At 46.0% G+C, this 10,377-nt stretch overlaps 1 pseudogene; it reads right to left on the bottom strand.

Moving 5' to 3' along the window:
* Nucleotides 1-7,057: 7,057 nt before the first annotated feature.
* LOC116902733 lies at nucleotides 7,058-7,404 on the bottom strand (annotated as a pseudogene).
* Between the last annotated feature and the right edge of the window lie 2,973 nt (nucleotides 7,405-10,377).

Below are 10,377 nucleotides of genomic sequence, written 5' to 3'. Positions count from 1 at the left end.
GTCTGGGGGAATGCACATTTTTTTGGTAGGCAAAGAGTGACAGAAAGGGATACCCAGTATCTTCTCCTGTTCCTGTGCATGCACAGATGTGTGCACACCCACACAGACATACCCCCACACCCCCACACACATACACACACATGTGGTACACTCATAAAAACACAAACATATACATACAAACACACGAATTAATAAGTCTTTAACACAAATCTGCTACTGGGTAGCTATTCCTCTGAGTTAAGACAGTCTTTGCCTAAGCAAGGAAGGAGGCTCCAGTAGCTAATGTAAGCAGCCAGGGCTTACAAGTCTCAGGAGGCTCAGAACGTCACAGGGTTCCGGCTGGTGAGGGCTCAATAGGTAAAGGCCGAGCCACCACTTCCAGGGGCCTGCGAGTTGTCCTCCACCCTCCACATATACCACCTTCGCTTGCTTAGTCTTTGAAGAAGAATCTCCCTGAACCTTGGGCTAGCATTTTCTTGGCCAGGCTGAAGAGCAGGAAGGCCCAGTGTTTCCCTGTTTCTACCTTCTTTGGAGCTGGGATCACTGCGTGAACAAGATGCCTGGCTTTACATGGGGATATTGGGAGTTCAACCCACACACCATAAACAAGCAGCCAGTGCTCTTAACTGTCTGTCCAGCCTCTTGGTTTGCAGTTTACACAGCTATGCTCAAGGCGACTTTTACTTATTATGTCGTGAATAATGTCTAACTTCATTTGCTGTGTTCCAAGGAGAGAGTAGTCGTTGGTTTCAAATGCTGCTGAAAGGGAGAGCAAGAGAACTGACAGAGTCCCACAGAATCTCCAGAGCCCATGACCTGTGGCAGAAGTGTCCCAGTGGAGAAGAGAGACAGGCACTGACAGAAGAGGAAGAGGCAGGGGCAGGGGATGAGGACCCCTTCTGAGGAGGGGACGCTACATATCTTCATGGACTGTCTTAGGTTTGTTTGTTTTGTTCTTTTCCAAAACAGGGTTTTTCTGTGTAGCCCTGTCCGTCCTGGAACTCTGTAGAGCACACTGGCCTTGAACTCAGAGTTCTGCTTTCCTCTGCCTCCCAAGTGCTGGGATTAAAGGTCTGTGCCACCACCGGCAGGCTTGCCTTAGATTCTTCCTGTGACAAGAGATAAAAAGAATTAGGAGGTTCCTTTAAACCCAAGTGTTGCAGACTAGCATAGACAAGATAGCAAGACCCCAACTCTTTGTTTGGTTTCAATTTTTTGAGACAGTTTCTTTGTGTAACAGTCCTGGTTGTCCTGTAATTCACACTGTAGACCAGGCTGGCCTTGAACTCCTAGAGATCTGCCTGAGTCTGTCTCTGGAATGCTGGGATTAAAGGCATGTGCCACAGCCCCTGGCACTCCCTACTCCTAAGAGAACAGAGACGAATATTGAAACCGCTGGTTCCTGTTTTGAATCCTGTAAGGTTTCTGTACTGTCCACCTCAGAGAGAAGTGGGCACACAGAAGGATGAACAAACCAGGAAGACTTATTCACATGGAGGTGACTGCTCACCAGGGAAGTGGAAGCTTTGAACTCTCTGTGGATGGCCTGAGGCAGGTGTTCCAGCTCTAAACTCACTGTGCGGACCCCCAAAGTTGAGAGTCTGTGGACATCAGGTTGCCTGTGAAAGTGAAGGCAGTGGATGAGGCAGGGATCGGCTTCCTCACTATAAGCAGCAGGTGTCAGGCTGAGGTAGGGGTAACTTGCTCCTCCTCAGAATCTGTGGAAACTGACTACTCTGACTGGGGAGAGGCTGCACACCAGTTTATACAGACTTTCCTAGGTGAGCCCTGATTGGCTGCCTGCATTCAAGTACAGATGTGAAGAATAAGGACCAGTCAATAAAGAAAATGGCAAAACTAGGTGGGGGGGAGTGTCCCCCTGTATGAATGAGCAAAGCCACGTCAAGGACACTAATGACTTGGACTCATGGCAATGGCAAGGTATGTTGACAAATGGTTGGCTTTTAACTAAAACCAGTATATGAAGAATGTACCAGCTCAGCATCCTCATCCCCATGACGACAGCCCGAGAATGCTCCTACAGAGATGAATCAACCCACCTCCTCGTTTCTATGTATATGAGAAACTTGCTGAGTTCCTGGGCTGGTGTCTCCCACCTGATCCCAGCTTTACTTGTGTCTGTCATCGAGTCCAAAGGCCCTGCAGGTTGTGGCAGGGAATGTTCCCAGTCAGGGCTGCTCTTCTGTCCTCTCATCTCCCCTCCTTTGATGCTGGAAGAAAGTCAGGAACAAGCCTTGAAGTTTCTCACCTTCGTTTCCAGCCAATCCATGTTCCCTGCTGCCACTTTGGTTTTGGGAGACCTCTCCCACCCCTCCCAAACATACATACCTGTTAGGGTTTCATGGCTGTGAAGAGACACCATGACCAAGGCAACTTTTATAAGGGCAAATATTTAACTGGGGCTAGCTTACAGGTTCAGAGGTTCAGTCCATTATCATCGTGGTGGGAAGCATAGCAGCGTGCAGGCAGACATGGTGCTGGAGGAGCTGAGAGTTCTGCATTTTGATCCAAAGGTAGCCAGGAGGAAACTGTCTTCTGCAAGCAGCCAGGAGAAGGGTCTTCACACTGGGCAGGACCTGAGCATAGGAACTCAAAGCGTACCCCAACACTGATGCACTTTCTCCAACAAGGCCACACCTATTCCAACAAGGCCATATCTCCTAATAGTGTCACTTCCCATAGGTCTATTTAAACCAACACAATACCAGATATTGAGTTCCTCCATTCTTTGCAGAACAGGGCCTCACTGAGGCCAAGCTGGCCTCAGCCTCCTGAGCCTTGAAATCACAGGAATGTACCAGAAGGCCTAGTTTTATTATTTTATTTTCCTTTTCTTGATGATTATTTTTTTAAAAGATTTATTTCTTTAATGTAAGTACACTGTGGCTGTCTTCAAAAACACCAGAAGAGGGCATCAGATCTCATTACAGATGGTTGTGAGCTACCATGTGGTTGCTGGGATTTGAACTCAGGACCTCTGGAAGAGCAGTCAGTGCCCTTAACCACTGAGCCATCTCTCCAGCCCTTGATGATTATTTTTATGAGGGGTAAATAGTACTTATTTTTTCCCAATATATTCCCTCTTCCCTATGCCTTCTCTCCCTCTCTTCTAGTGCCCAGTTTGGCTCATATACAAACATACTTAGATTTTTGTCTCCTAGGCAGTTTGTGTCTTTCCGACCAACCCCATCAATTTATTTGGCTGTCTTTAGAACCAAGAATATCATGTAGGAGGCCTCTGATGGTGCTGGTGGTTGTAGTGATGTGCGTGTGTGCGTGCGTGCGTGTGCGTGCACACACGAGCGGGTGTTTTGCCTGACTACATTTATGTGCACTATTTCTGTGCCCAGTGTCCTTGGAGGTCAGAGCATCTGTTGGAGCTGGAGTTACTGACAGCCGTGAGCTGCCATGTGGGTGTTGAGAACTGAGGTCCTTTGGAGAGCAGTAAATGCTCTTAACTGCTAAGCCGCTGCTTCAGCCTCTACCATCAGCACCCCTGAATATTCTTTTACTCAGAAAATAAAATTGCCTCAGAGACTGACCTTTCACAGTATGTCCGAGCCCAAGGCCCAGCACAAACATCAGTGCCTCCTCCCGGGGAGTTCATGGAACTGAGTCCTTTAAAATGAAAACGTGCTCTAGTTCTGTTCACATATTTGTGTGTACAGCCCAGAGTATCGTGTGGGTCTCTCTCTCTCTCTCTCTCTCTCTCTCTCTCTCTCTCTCTCTCTCTCTCTCTCTTTCTTTTTCTTTTTGAGGTTGGGGACTATGGACTATGAAGGAAAAGACAGACTTGTTCCTGGGGACTTTTAAGTATAAAACCCATAGGCTCAGGCACACCCCAGTGTTGAAAGTCCTCATGCATGGTGACCTTGTTGGGAGCCTGGCAGACATGGTTACGGCACAGTCTTTAGCTTTCTTGCACGTCCTCGTTCTTCACGTTGCTGTGGGTGGAGATGTTCCAACCCTTTCTACTTCAATGTCACCAGCTCCTGGTGAATCACTAGGAGCCCTTCCTACACCACCCCTCCTGCAGGGTGGAGGGAGGAATCTTGCAGATGCTGCTTCTCCTCTGGTGGGTGCCATAGCAACAGGAAAGCAGCTCCCAGGAGCCTGCTCTGCTAACCAGAATATAGAAGATGATGGGGGTGAACTCCACTGCTGAAGATCCGCAAGCCCACAAAACAACCAATTCAGACCTTTTCTGATTTTACCACATGAAAGGAAATGCACCATTATAAAGACATTAATTTGATTTCTATGCATTTTCCCTCCATGAAACTTTAAGTGGCCAATGTGAGGGGATTTTTCTGCTCCTTTTCCTTTCTCCCCTCCCTCTCCTCCCTCTCGCCCCACTCCCTCCAGTCTTCCCCTCTCTCCTTCCTTCCTCCCTCTCCTTTTCTTCTTCCCTTCTCTTCTTTTTCCCTTCTCTTCTTCCAGAGCTCCATCCCCAGCCAGAAAGCAGGTCTTATTCATTTGCTTTCTTGCAGGGTTGTGGTCAAACCCAGGGTTTTGCACATGCTAGGCAAACTCCCTACTGAGCTATCCCTCCAACACGAAGGGATATCTTGTTGCAAAAATAAATGGATACATAAACCCGGAGTTGTTCAGATCAGTGCGGGATCTGGGTCTGTTATTTAACTACTATTTTTGGAACACTTACTTTGTTTACTAGATACAGCAAACACTCTGAGGGTGGAGAGATGATGGCTGGTGATCACTTATCTTGGATGTCAACTTACCTGAGCCTCAAGTGCCAGATCTCTGGGCAAACATGATTGTGGGTGTTTCTGTGACAGTGGTTTGGGATGAGGTTGTTATTACCTCAGGATTCTGAGGAAAATGGGTTGGGCTTTCCCCAGTGTAAGTTGGCTTCATCTCATTAGTTCAGGGAAGTACCCTGGTTGTCCAACACACAGATGATTGATTTTTCACTCAGACTCCACTGCGATACTGCGTGTGTGTGTGTGTGTGTGTGTGTGTGTGCGCGCGCGCGTGGTTTTTGTTTTGAGAGTTTCATGTGTCCTACACTGGCTTTAAACTCACTACATGGCCAATGACGTCCTTGACCTCGCAGCCCTGCCGTTGCCTCCTGAGTACTGAGTTACAGTACGTGTCTTCATACACAGTTTATGTAATAACGGGGACCACTGCATGCTGAACAAGCATTGTCTTATGAGGCCGCTGCTCCTGAAGCAAGGGTGGCCCTGCGCCTCCTCATTACACTGAGTAGAATTCAGGCTCTTTCCGGGTCATTTCGGTGGACTGTTAGGGCCTGGTTTCCTATCTCATGTTCTGACTTCTGAAAAACAAAACTGAAAGAATTGGTGACAACAGAGGGAGACCTGAAAATCCTACAAGACACTGTACATTTTCTTTTTAAGTTGGTGTTTATGGTGATAAAATAGTAAAACAGTATCATTACTTTTTCAGATTTTATTTTTTATTTTGTGTCTGTCTGTGTACATGTATGCGCATAAGTGTGTGTGTGGGTGCACTGGAGGGCAGAAGGGAGCGTTATATCCCCTGGAGCTAGAGTTACCATCGGTTGTAAGCCAAATGGTGCTGGTCCTCCGGAAGAGCAGCAAGTGCTTGCTCTTGACCACTGAGCCGTCTCGACAGCCCCTCATTTTTGGATTTTTTTCTTTGACAATTTCATCCACGTATGCAATACTCCCCTCCCACTTCTCCCTGACTGCTCTTTCCGAGGTCCTGAGTTCAATTCCCAGCAACCACATGGTGGCTCACAACCATCTGTAATGGGATCTGATGCCCTCTTCTGGTGTGTCTGAAGAGAGCAACAGTGTACTCAGATACATTAAATAAATGAATAAATAAATAAATGAATAAATAAATCTCTTTTTTTCGTAGACCAAGTCTTGATTTTATTACTTTTTTTATTAACTTAAGTATTTCTTATTTACATTTCGAGTGTTATTCCCTTTCCCAGTTTCCGGGCCAACATCCCCCTAACCCCCCCTCCCCTTCTTCATGGGTGTTCCCCTCCCCATCCTCCCCCCATTGCCGCACTCCCCCCAACAATCACGTTCACTGGGAGTTCAGTCTTAGCAGGACCCAGGGCTTCCCCTTCCACTGGTGATCTTACTAGGATATTCATTGCTACCTATGAGGTCAGAGTCCAGGGTCAGTCCATGTATAGTCTTTAGGTAGTGGTTTAGTCCCTGGAAGCTCTGGTTGCTTGGCATTGTTGTTCATATGGGGTCTCGAGCCCCTTCAAGCTCTTCCAGTTCTTTCTCTGATTCCTTCAATGGGGGTCCCATTCTCAGTTCAGTGGTTTGCTGCTGGCATTCGTCTCTGTATTTGCTGTATTCTGGCTGTGTCTCTCAGGAGAGATCTACATCCTGCTCCTGTCGGCCTGCACTTCTTTGCTTCATCCATCTTATCTAGTTTGTTAGCTGTATATGTATGGGCCACATGTGGGGCAGGTTCTGAATGGGTGTTCCTTCTGTCTCTGTTTTAATCTTTGCCTCTCTATTCCCTGCCAAGGGTATTCTTGTTCCCCTTTTAAAGAAGGAGTGAAGCATTCACATTTTGATCATCCATCTTGAGTTTCATGTGTTCTATGCATCTAGGGTAATTCAAGCATTTGGGCTAATAGCCACTTATCAATGAGTGCATACCATGTGTGTTTTTCTGTGATTGGGTTACCTCACTCAGGATGATATTTTCCAGTTCCAACCATTTGCCTATGAATTTCATTAAGGCATTGTTTTTGATAGCTGAGTAATATTCCATTGTGTAGATGTATCACATTTTCTGTATCCATTCCTCTGTTGAAGGGCATCTGGGTTCTTTCCAGCTTCTGGCTATTATAAATAAGGCTGCTATGAACATAGTGGAGCACGTGTCTTTTTTATATGTTGGGGCATCTTTTGGGTATATGCCCAAGAGAGGTATAGCTGGATCCTCAGGTAGTTCAATGTCCAATTTTCTGAGGAACCTCCAGACTGATTTCCAGAATGGTTTTACCAGTCTGCAAGCCCATTGATTTTTATTACTTAAAAAAACTGCACATTTATTTTGCTTTCTGACTCTGTGCTTATGCCATCAACACTTTCACAGCAATTTTCTGCTCCTCAATAAGGAAAGCCCGCTTGATCCTGTCACAGACACACTTGGCACACAGGGAGCCACCATAGGCCTGTGCTTCTTTGTCTTAGACAATCTGGTAAGGACTTTGGGTCTCACTGCATGAACCCCTCACAGTCTGCCTGGGCAAACGCCACATGCGGATTTGGGTGCTTTCCCACCCTTCTTGGTGTAAAGGTAAACAATCCTGTTGCCAGGGGTTCGAGACAGCCTAGTTTTGTTAGATGCTGTATTGTAGGAGAGCCTACGATGGTATGTCAATCACTGGAGCATCCTGAGTGCCTCTAAGCACCGCCCCAGAAGAGCATAAATAAATCTTTTTAAAAAATTAGTATTGGGGGGTTGGGGATTTAGCTCAGTGGTAGAGCGCTTGCCTAGGAAGCGCAAGGCCCTGGGTTCGGTCCCCAGCTCCGGAAAAAAAAGAACCAAAAAAAAAAAAAAAATTAGTATTATGGCCTACTTAGCCACAAAAGATGTTAAAAAAAATAATCAAAATGAATCAAAGTACTAGATGTAAGAGTCAAAAGTATGACACTCTCTGAAGAGGAAGGGGTGAGAATGATCTTGGCTTAAGCAATGATTCTTGGAGATGACACCACGCACTCTGCAAGGAAAGAAGATAGAGAGCTCACAAATTTCCTTCCTTAAAGCTTCTTTTTTGAGCTGGAGAGATGGCTCAGCGGTTAAGAGCACTGACTGCTGCTCTTCCAGAGGTCCTGAGTTCAATTTCCAGCAACTCATATACAATCAATCAATCAATAAATAAAGCTTTTAAAAAAAAACCTTCTTTTTCAAGCTTAAACTTTATTAGAACTTTTAAAAAAAAGATTATTTCATGTATGTGATTATACTGTAGCTGTCAGTTACACCAGAAGAGGGCATCGGATCCCATTACAGACGGTTGTGAGCCACCATGTGGTTGCTGGGTTGAGAGAGATTCATTTTCATAAAGTGTGTTTATTTTGGAGGAGACACTCTTTAGATTCCTTACAGTGGTGTTATGGGGCTGATAAGAATAGACCTGTTCTGTTTATCTGATCTTGTAACCCTGGACATGTAATGGTAAGTCAGACACATTCTGTACTACTTGGCTAATCATTAGTCTGTCTTTGTTCTGTGAAACTTGTATAACTAAAGAAGCACCTGGTTGTTAAGCAGTCAGAGCAGCAGAAGCCACCTGATCCCTAATAAGTCAGAGTCACAGAAGCGGCCTGATTGCTAGCAAGTCAGAGCTGCTAAATTTCCCTCACTATGTGGCCTGGCCTGGCTCACCCTCTCCCCTAGCCTAATCCTTATCTCCTCTGTGAACCAACCAGTTAGCAAGGACTCTAGGCCTGGGACGCAACACCCCACCCCTCTGAGCCCCACCCAGCCCCCTCACCACTGGCAGCTAGGCATTTGCAGGTTCAGATCCCCCCTCACCCACCCACCCCTACCCTACCCAGCCCCCCCCCCCCCTCACACCCCCAGCCTCCCTCCACTAGCAACTAGGCATTTGCAGGTTCAGATCCCCCCCCACCCCACACCCCCCCTGCCACCAGCAACAGGGCATTTGTAGGCTCAGATCCCCATGTATGTGTATCACCCCCACTCTTTACAATGGTTTTATTTCAGACATGGTGGCACATACCTTTAATCCAAGCACTCAGGAGGCAGCAGCAGAGGATCTTTATGAAATTGAGGCTAGAATGGTCTACAAAGTGAGCCCCAGGACAGGCAGGACTACAAAGAGAAGCCCTAAGTTTTTATTATTAAAAAGAATTATTGGGGTTGGGGATTTAGCTCAGTGGTAGAGCGCTTGCCTAGGAAGGCATAAGGCCCTGGGTTCGGTCCCCAGCTCGGAAAAAAAAAAAAAAAGAATTTTTTTTTTTTCTTTTTTAAACACAGGTTTTCTATGTGTAGTCCTGGCTGGTCTGGAACTTGCTCTACAGACCAGGTTAGCTTCAAACTGAGAGACCTACCTGCCTCTGCCTGCCAAGTGCTGGGATTAAAATTATATGCCATCATGCCTGACTAAATAACCTTTTCTTTACACACACCGTGCACACACACACACACACACACACACACACACACACACACACACACTCACACTGCACATGTATGGAGATCACTTGTGGAATCAGCTGTAAAGCAGGCTGTCTCCTTCTACCTTTATGTGAGTTTGTTAGAAGTTAGGGGTTGCAGAGAGAGGGAAGAGGGGTGGGGGAGAAAGAAGGGGGAAGGTGGAGACCACCCCTCCTATTGTAGTATCCTCACAGGCAAACATGACTTTTGATTAATAGAAGAAGCATGCAGACATGGGAACCACATTTTTATTCTAACTCAGGTGGTGACTCTGTCTTTTAGTTTTAAAAGAATCCCAGCGGGGTTGGGGATTTAGCTCAGTGGTAGAGCACTTGCCTAGCAAGCGCAAGGCCCTGGGTTCGGTCCCCAGCTCCAAAGAAAAAGGAAAAAAGAAAGAAAAAAAAAATCCCAGCAAAGGAATTGAAAGGGGAAAAGGTCAGCCACATTAATCTGAGAATGTGGCATGGCCTTTTTATAAAGTTAACAAAGTTTTTACTGGATGTGGGAATTTTAAATTTTGTATTAAAAGTCTTACAAGGCGGAGGAAGATAAGCAATATTTGGATTCCTTGTCAAAACACAAGTTTTACAGTATTTAGTAGAAAAGACTCATTTAATAATTGTTACAATTGAACCAGGTCCTCAGGTTTGGCAACAAGCACCTTTACTTACCAGCTGAGCCACCTCATTGGCTCTGTTTTTTGAGGTGGAAGTCATGTAGCTTAGGTTGGTGCCCGAGGATGGCCTTGAACTCATCCTTTCTCTGACTCATGAGTGCGGAAATTACAATGTCCAGTTATATCTCAATTTTTATTTATTTATTTATATTTATTTATTTATTTATTTAGGTTCTTTTTTTCGGAGCTGGGGACCGAACCCAGGGCCTTCCGCTTCCTAGGCAAGCGCTCTACCACTGAGCTAAATCCCCAACTCGTATCTCAATTTTTAAAGCACAAGTGTTCATAACTCTAATATTCATTGGCTCACAAAACTAGACTTTGATGGAATCAGTTCCTTGGCTAGCAACAGGTGCCCTTTTCCCCCTTCGCGCCCCGTCTCCCGCCCACAACGACCCGCCTGGCACAATCCTTGGGGACAGTGAACTTGTCCGAGAGCAGCTTCCCAATAAATTTGCCTTTAAAATATTCTAACCTGGCTTGTTGGCTCATTTCACCGGCGG

Source organism: Rattus rattus, chromosome 6 (genome assembly GCF_011064425.1).
Source record: "Rattus rattus isolate New Zealand chromosome 6, Rrattus_CSIRO_v1, whole genome shotgun sequence".
NCBI classification, from domain to species: domain Eukaryota; kingdom Metazoa; phylum Chordata; class Mammalia; order Rodentia; family Muridae; genus Rattus; species Rattus rattus.
This window is presented reverse-complemented; position numbering and strand designations above follow the sequence as displayed.